The sequence below is a fragment of the Lycorma delicatula genome, chromosome 3, assembly GCF_047948215.1.
Source record: "Lycorma delicatula isolate Av1 chromosome 3, ASM4794821v1, whole genome shotgun sequence".
Taxonomy (NCBI): domain Eukaryota; kingdom Metazoa; phylum Arthropoda; class Insecta; order Hemiptera; family Fulgoridae; genus Lycorma; species Lycorma delicatula.
In genome coordinates this window covers 1,609,131-1,619,003 of record NC_134457.1, presented here as the reverse complement: position 1 = coordinate 1,619,003, position 9,873 = coordinate 1,609,131, and the positions used below count along the sequence as shown (strand labels likewise).

The 9,873-nt window shown below is 29.4% G+C and overlaps 1 pseudogene; it reads right to left on the bottom strand.

The window, feature by feature from the left end:
• Positions 1–5,616: 5,616 nt before the first annotated feature.
• The window catches only part of LOC142320789 (general transcription and DNA repair factor IIH helicase/translocase subunit XPB-like), a 52,476-nt pseudogene continuing 48,219 nt past the window's right edge, over positions 5,617–9,873 (bottom strand).

Sequence of the window (9,873 nt, the reverse complement as noted above, 5' to 3'; positions counted from 1 at the left end):
ACGAAAGGACCATTTTTCAGGACTGCCATATTTTATTACTTTGAACTAATCATTAACACAATTATTCAGAGTTTTAACTTCAAGTGATTAGTTATTTCAAGTTGGAAAAATGACTTCCTTAATCTTATTCTAACCAATAATGACATTTTTTCTAATCTCTGTTAAATTGTTAAAAAAACAATTTAAACATTATTCAATTTAACATTCTTCCTGACAAAAAAACTAGTCATAACATACCTGAATATCTATAACATTAAGAGTTTAATGGAGAATTCCAAGGTATAAAAGGTAAATTAAAGAAGTAACATATATTTAAGTAGTGCAAATACCATTCTCAAATTTTGTAACTAAACCACTTAAAAACAAAAATTACTGTTTCAAAACCACCTGTTCAAAGACTACAGCAATAAAATATAGATCTGATACAACTCCAGGATCAATCATAAAATATTCATACTCACTTAATGTCTGGATTAACGGTGTCATTCCTAAAGTCATATTCTGCAAGTAATGGATGCTCTAATTCAATACATCTCTTTTGAACCAATTCAATTTTTTCCTATAATAAAAAAAAATTATTTTAAAGGATGAACTACAGAACTACTTCATCTTATAATTTACAAAACAATTCATATACCTGTAACAGTTTTCTCTTTAATCCATCTCATGCTACAAAGGATATGTCCCAGAGAGGATCATTCTTTCTTGCCAGTCAAATTTTATTAGTTTTGTGGTGCAGATCTGATCTTACTAGATTCTTCATTCTAAGGATGCCAGGGCATGGACAGCCAGTGAATTCTTAATATCTGTTACAGGGGCTGCCTGCTGTACTGACTTGATAGCTGATTTCCATTTTGTGGCCACACTGCAAGTCTAATTGTGACAAAGGCTGTTAGTCATTGGTGTTTAATGAAAAATGTTCTGTTATTTTCTCAGCAAACCTCATATGTGAATGATGGAAAAGTATTCAACAACAAAAATCAAAAAGATAAATCACATATTTGTCAAAAAATTCATGTAGATAAAAAAAAGATTGAAAAACATGAAATGGATGACAGTATTTCAGAAAAATTATTTACATTTCTGTGATGATGTTCATGTGGATCATTCATGGATAACAAGGCATTTAATAAATATATGAGCGATGATCATACCTCACAGTCGGCAGGATTTTCAATTTTTTATTCATTATAAACACTTGCAAAATCTCTTCCGAGTCACAGTACAGCTATAGAATTTCATACAATGCTAACAGAACAACTGAGATCAGCTGGCCTTGACCCAATGTTGTCAATGAAGCTGTGTGCATGTGATACACTGATTCTTACTTTCTGGACAATCATAGTAAATTTTTGCCAATTATCCAAGAATAAAAATTAATTCTTAGAAAAGGATTGTTCAATATCATCAGAAATTACTCTTGCGCACTTTAGAGGTTAAAAAAAATTTACACAAGGTTGGCAGTACCAATTTCATTTAAATGAAGTTGTGAATTTCTCTCTGTAATTTATGTGAAATCTGCATGGCAGAAAGTGGTGTTTAAAGCTCAAGCTCATTTAAAAGAGGATGTGTTAGTGTACATTCTAGTATTGTATTTTTAAATTTTTTTATTATGTAATAAAAAAAACCTGTTAAGTACCCACATTTATGTGCAACAAAATTGATATAGTAAAATAAAATTAATTTAACAGGATAATAAACCAATGGATGTGGTAGCCTTGAACAGTTAATAAATTGCAAGCACTCTTTCAGTTAATTAAAATATTTAATAAGAAGGTGTTCAACAAGTAAATAACAGATAAGAACAATAAACTCTATCTTTTTTATTACTAATTGGAATATTCACTCTCTTGATTGAATTATAGCTGGCACTGACTTTGAAATATTAAATTATTTTTTGTCTTTTGTCTTAAATTTGTGTTTATTTTTGCTTTCTAACTTTCTTTTATTTCTATTATTTTTTTAAAATTTTATTTACATAATTTTTATTTTTCCTAAAATGTTTATTTATTTTTGGGATTTATAGTAATATTATTTAAATATATAAACAATATATATATTCTGGAGTGCTCTTGCTGTAGCTTATTTGAGCCATATGTCTAAGCTAGTGATTCTCAATCTTTTTAGCTCCATGACCTTCAAAAAGTTAAGACAAAAATATAATGAATACTTCACGTTCCCCCAACTGCAACCCAATGTAACCTTGTTAAAACTATTCAGTTGTGTTGACAGCGACAGATATGAACATGCATGTATGAAGTGTACAAACATGATCATGAAGTTTACAGGTTTGGAACCTGTAAATTGTGATCAATTTACAGGTTCCAAACTGATGTGTATGTGCTCCATTTAATTTGGTTTGCTAGCATAACATTCACTGTGAGAGCATCATGTTTGAACATGCATGTGATATGTTTGAACACGTCATGCTCTTAGCAGTATAAGAGGCGTAAGGGATTGCAGAACATCAGTTGAGTTTTGGATGAGAAGCATGTAACTAAACCTTTAAGTTTTTAAAAGCGTAGTTTCATTGAAATTAATAATAATTCAAGTTTCGGTTTTTTAGTGTGCGGTCAAATGGTGTAACTGTGTTTTTTTATTTTTATTTATTTTTTTCAGTATTCAATTTGATGAATCAATAGATGTGGCAAATATTTCTCAGTTCTTATGTTTTCTGAGATAGGAATACGATAGGAACAGAACAATAGAAGAAAATATGTTGTTTTGTAATTCAATACCTGGTCATGCAACAGGACAATGTATTTTTGACATTTTTATGAAGATACTATAAACTATAACATAGGCTACTATAAACTGTAACATAAATGTTTTGCAGTACGTAGTGATGGTGCAAAGACAATAACAGGAAAAAACAGTGGATTTCTGAAAAAATTAAGATTGTTTTTTCCAAGAGTGCGAATGTAGTTCCAACATGATTGTGCCACAGCTCACATGGCAAGAGCATCGATTGAAGTGGTTTGACAAATGTTTCCTGGACATGTCAGTTCATGATTTGGCGATGTTTCTTGGCCCCCACACTCACCCAATCGATCGATTTGTGAGGCTATCTGAAATCAAGAGTGTATGTGAACAAGCCACACACAATCGAAGACTGAAAATTTCCATTCATAAGAAATTGAAAGCTGTGCAGAGCTTTAAGGAGAGGCTCCAAATTTGTGACCAACAAGGATGTCATCTTATTGACATTTTCAAAATGTAATTAAGGTATGTTAATTTCAAAAATGCAATAAAAATATTATTTAATGAAAACTTTTTTTCTACAATTAATACAAGTGAAGTTATTTAGTAGTGAAAAACATGTTTCCTCTACTCCACCCTTATTATGATGAGCAATATTTACAAAAAATGACGTAAAATATTTCTCTAGCAGACTCAGTACTTGAATTTTTTTTGTTGAGATGACTGCTTTTGGTCAATTTGCCCTATGAGAATAGAAATTTGTAGCATTTGAAAATGCCATGCCTGACCAGGTTTCAAACCAGGACCTCCAGATGAAAACTTTCAACATATAATTCCACATAAGTGTATATAATGTTTTTTTATATATTAAATAATGCAATATCAAAACCTATAAAAACAATTCCTCAGAAATCATGAAATATTACTGTATGCACATCTCTTGTTATAAAGTGGCAGAAAACATACAATAAAACAAAATTTTATGGTAATATCTGTTCTCTTTAGAAATAAACATGTGTTTTCTAATAAAAAACAAAAAATAAAATTAACAAAATCCTTCTCTTCAGTGGAAGTCTGACTAAATAGATTAATAGTTCAGTTAGATACCTTTTAAGAAAGGATAAGCCTGTATTTGGATAGTCTTTTATTACTAAAGGAAGAGCAACTTATATTGATAAACAAAATTGCTCATTAGAAAATAGCAGAAGTGCATTTTTTTCACACTGCATAAAGATAACCCAGTTTCCTGAGAATTTGTGAATGGAATGGATGCTTGTTACAAGATGTTAACTCCTTTGGATGGGGTTGTTTTCTCATTACCACCAATTTCCTGTATTCTTGATCCCTTCCCACCCCAGTGATGTTAAAAAATGATTGGAATTTCATTTATGTGGTTAGACAGGGTTATCTTACCAATTGCTTTATCCAGCATATTTTGGGTTAAAAATCACAATTGGGAGTGAAGTTTAAACTTAAGTTAAAGTTTCTACATAATTTCTTATAAGCAGAAATATGTAAACATGTGATCTTGAATGGAACTGTACTATCCTAGTCTTAATCACAAAGATAAAAATGATTATTCAATCATCATCAGCAGCATTAAGTCTCAATATTTACTAACTTGAAACATCAGAAAAAAGTTGTATCAGCTGTGAAAATAAACTTCTTTGTATAGTTAGTTTTATGATACTCAGAACCTTTAGGAGCATTATAATCACAGAAATTACAAAAAATGAGAACTATACAGTTCGTGGTTAGTAGGAAATTCAAATTAAAACTGAACTTATGCTTCTTTCCTTCACTAAAAAGAAGCGATCAAAAAATAATATGTACGTTTTATTTATATTTATGTGATTCCAAATACCAATAGATTAAATGAAATTTGGGTTTTCTTTTTTTTACTTCATTATATATCATTAGCAAAACATTCCTTTGGATGTTCCATTAGTTTTCTGAATTAACTGAAACCAAAGGGGGATAGATAATTCATGGCTTCCCTTCTGTACAATTTCAACATTAACATACGACAATAACAAGTTCAATTTCATAAAAAGTGTATGAAACATTATTTCTTGTCAACAAGACTGGTCTTCCTGACATGTAACTCATCATGCGATTGATGGGCCATTACTATTTAACAACGGTGATGCATGTTTCTGTATGTTCACGACATTTGATCTTATTTTCATATTATATGAGATTTTATTTTTTTGTCCATAAGAAACAAATTATGTAATGCACCTCTTCTTGAACATAACCAATTATATAAAGCATAATTTTAACATGTTATCACTCTATAATGAGACCGGTGCACCACTGTTTGATGCATAAGGGATCTTATTTTTTCTCACTATTCAACTACAAAGGCTTTTTCAATGTTTATATAGGCAAATTTGAAAGGATGTTTTTGTTTGAGTAACCTTTGTAAATGTGTAATACCTTACACAGCTTAATGTTTACTAACTTTTCAAAATTGTATGTAAATACTTCATTCTAAATAAAGATTGTATGCATACATTCTGAATAAATCTTCAAATGCTACAATATTATGTTGTAACGGTTAAAACAAAATAAATATCATTTATGTGGTAAGACAGGGGGTTGTCTTTACCAACTGATTTATTGAGGATATTTTGGGTGAAAAAAGCACAATTGGGAGTGAAGTGCTCTTTGGGTAGAATCATATCCCTAATCCTAATATTAAAAATACTTCTTATTCAAATAGCTGAAGTGCAATAACATCAATAATAAACAATACTTACTGGGTATAAGAATCATTAATGATTTCAACTGAAAAATCATCAATCCTAAAAACTAAAATAAAACAAGAATGTGCTTGGCTGAAAAGGACAACCTGGTTTTAAACAAACCCATATAAGTTTATGCTTGGAAAAATAACTAAGTACCAGCTCATTTTCATTCATAACAGATTTAATTAAAAGTTTACACAGCGTAAAGAAATAATAAACAGGAAATTCAAATTTTAAAACTTCAAATTGTCACTATATTTATTTCATTATTGTAAAATTTTGACTTTGTAAAAAATAAAACAGAAAATTAATTCCACAGCAATAAATCACATTAAAAACTAAAAACAAATTTTCTAGCTTAGGGAGTAGGAATCATCCACATCACCCAATTTCAATGTTATACTAATATAACATATATATAATAAATACATATTTATATATAGCAAGTGAATATCGTAAACACCTGATCAAAAGTTAATGGCAGTTTCAGATAAAATACATGGACTAAAAAACAACTAATTCTATGATCTTAATAATTTTTTTTATGTAATATAGACTTACAAATTTATAATATATTGTGATCTTTTAACCTTACTATGTATTTCTGCAACTTATACCTAATGTTTGTATTGTGATTTTCTTTTATTGCTTTTTTTACAGCTGTAACAGGGCATGTTACTACCATCATATTGGTAGATGCATTCATGTATGATGCTGGTATGTTGATATATCGTACATAATTTTGGTTCTTTTTATTCCAATGAAATATTTATTATTAAATAAAGAATACCATTATTATTATATCAGATCTCAACCATTATAAAATAGGAATTTCACAAAAAAATTTGTAAAAAAAAACTAAAATAAGAAATCTAATTAATGGTTTTTGTTTTATAAATTATAATGCCAAAGCAACAAAATCTTTTACAAAACAATACAAATATCATCAATAAAACTAACAAAATTATGCCTAATATTTCCTCTGCAAAAATAGCAATATTTTTATACAGTATTTTTACAACGCGCATACAAATTTTTTTACAAAAGATTTTAAGCACAAGTTGTTAATGTAACAAAAGAATTCTCTTATTAAATAACTTTTGGCCCTTCATAAAAATAAATAGTTATGAAAAACAATTTATCCACGAAATTTCTTAAACAAGGGATGTTTAACAGTCGGTCGTTTATATTCAAGGTACACAGCATCATCAGCTCCAGATAACGAACTCATGTTACCACTACGTCGAGATGTACTGCTGGTAGCACGTAAGCCTTCACCAGGAACCCTTTCCTCATCTGCATCCATTTCACTAGCAGCTAGCACTTGCTGTAATAACTGTCCCTGCTCTTCTCTTGTTTTATAAAGCATATCTGGTTCCTGAATACAGACGTAAAAATCAAAATATTAAAACTATTTTTAAATAAATTGGAATATTTTTAATTTATTTTATTTGGTTATCTATATTTAAAACTATTAAAGTACACAGAAAAATATTTCCAAATTTTAACAGCAAAATTACATCATAAACATAAAAAGGTGACCACAAGTAGTATAGCAAAAACCAAACAAGAGAAAAAAATACCAAATTACTATCAATCTTTACTATATTATGTCAACACCATTATAGAAATGAAGATTAAGATATTATGCAATAGAAAAAAGAATGTTAAATGAATTAAAATATTAAAACATTGTAACCATACATTTGTAGTAGTTGGTATATACTTATATAGTTTTATAACCAAACATTCTTTACTTATAAATAAGATAGTCATAATTTTACCAAGAACAGTCATTTTTTAACAATAATGAAAACTAATACAAAATTATACTTAAGTACATGAAAAATAATTAGAAATTTTATCAAAGAATTAATACATACCTCATCCATTCCAACCAATTTTGTAATAACTTTGTATGAATAACCTTGATTAACAAGAAACCGTTGCCTTTTTCGAGAATAACTCATTTCCATTGTATCTTGAGAAACTAAGGTATAAAAGAATGCATTGTACTCTTCGGCTAATGCACCTACATAAAAATATTTTTAAAGATTAGAGAACTAATAATTTATCAAACATACTTATTTATACACTGAATCTTCAACTACATAACATTTTGTAAATATTAGCTTGTAATGAAAGGTAAACAGTTTTGGTTAATATATTGCAACCATCACTCCACTTGTGGATAGATCCTCTTCCTAATTTGTGTTATCACTTCACATTTCTCTAGATTACATTTTATAACAGTTCTATTATTTCTCTCCATAAATTTAATGTTCTGTATGAGGATATGCAAGATAAAAAATAAAAATAAAACTTAATATAGCTAAGCCTAAAATTAAACAAATACAAAAATCATAAAAGAACAAAAATTCTAAAAATAGATAATATTTTAGACACGTATTATAAATATTGATGACATAAGAGGTTACAAAAATATATTACATATAAATTTTAAAATAAACAATGGACAACTATTGTGAGGAGATTTTATTTCAATGAGCAGTGAAGATAACAAGCTTTATCGTGTTGACTGCATTATTAATGTAAGGGCTTTTTTTTTCCAACCTCCAATCATGCACCTAAGTAAACAAAAGGTAAGTGGGTGGCAAGTCTGCATGTCATGTGATTGCGCCACCCCCTCCCCAACACAACTTCTGCCATTCCTGGTTCCATTGCATCAGACCGAGCCAAGCTATGTGCAATTGAATATGTATGGCTGCAAAAATCAATGCTCCCACCAAGTATGATACGTATTCTGTATGAGCCTAGTGTATGGTAAAAACTTTATAAGTGATGATAGCGTACGGGAATGGTATAGGAAATTTAAAGATGGGCAAACGGACGTCCATGATGGTGGACAAGGACTCAAGTCTGTCGCTAGTTTATGCCTGGTTGAGCATGTTGATGATTTTGTCTGTGACAAACGGAATTGTCAACTTTCTGCAGAAATTTCAAGGTCTTCTCTGTACACAATTGTGCCCAAAGACCTGGGATACCAGAAACTACGTGTATATTAGGTCCCAAAAATGTTGACTGATGATCACAAAGAGCAGCAAATAGCATCAGCCTTAATGTTTCTCATGCATTATGATAATCAGGGGAAGAGTTTTTAGAGTCTATCATTAGTGCGATAAGACTTGGATCCAGTAGGACAATCCAGAAACCAAAGAACAGCCTAAGCAATGGATGCACACTTCTTCTCCAAACAAGCCGAAAAAGTTTGAAAAGACACTGAGCAGCAGGAAAACAATGGCTTTAGTTTTTTGGGATCATAAAGATGTCTTGTTAGTGGACTTTATGGAGCAGAAAACAACAATAACCAAGGAAGTTTATTGTGAATCTTTACGTCACCTCCGCAGAGCGATCCAGAACAAATGAAGAGGTATGCTCTAATTTGGCATGGTTTTGATCCACAATTGCACTGTGCCAACAAGATCTTCTCAAACGATCTTCAGGAGGCTGTCAAAACATACCTTACCTCACTGGTGGCAAACTTTTTTGAAGAGGGCATCGGAAAGCTAGTGTCATGATACGACAAATGCCTCATTCATTTTGGTGATTACGTAGAAAAATAAGTTGGATACTACAGAACTTTTAGTAATAAAATCATTTTGTTATGTCAACACATCTTTTTTTTATAGCCCATCAGATGTTGAAAAAAAACACGTATTATAAATATTAATACATATAAATTCAATTATATATAAGACTTTTAATGAACTAATAAACTTTCAATGTTCTTTAAACGCTGAAAAATTATTTAATTCAGTTTTAGAAACAAATTATCTACTTCCAAAAATTAATTTCATTGAAAAATTCCAGTATTGTAAGTAAGAGGACATTTCCTTTATTTTACAACTAAGTGGATTCAATGATTCAAATACAAATATTTTTAAATTAATTAGTAATTTAAAATGCTTGTATAAACATAAAACTGTTATAAATTATAAATAATTTTTATTAAAACAAAAAACTTAGCACTTTATGACGGCTAGTTAAACCTTATTCTATCTGAATTTTTTTATACTTAAGGTTTACATAATTTTTTTTAATTTAGACAAAATAATATTTTAATATTAAAGTAATATTTTAATTCAAGTGTAAAATATTACAGTGATACTGCCTCATACAAAGTACTAACCTCTAAGGTGATGTGGTAGCATTATGCATTTATTTAGAAGTTTCTGGGTTCAAATCTTGGTCAGGCTTGGAATTTTTCACACACTACAAACTTTATTATTCATATTCCCAAGCATAAACTTCAAACTTACATGGTGAATTAAATCATGAAAAAAAAGCTTAACAAAAATAAAGGTATAATATATTTATAGATGCATGGAAAGAATTACAAATAAAAAAATATTTTTATTTACTTCCAGCCTGTTAAATAAATGCATAATATACCTATAACATA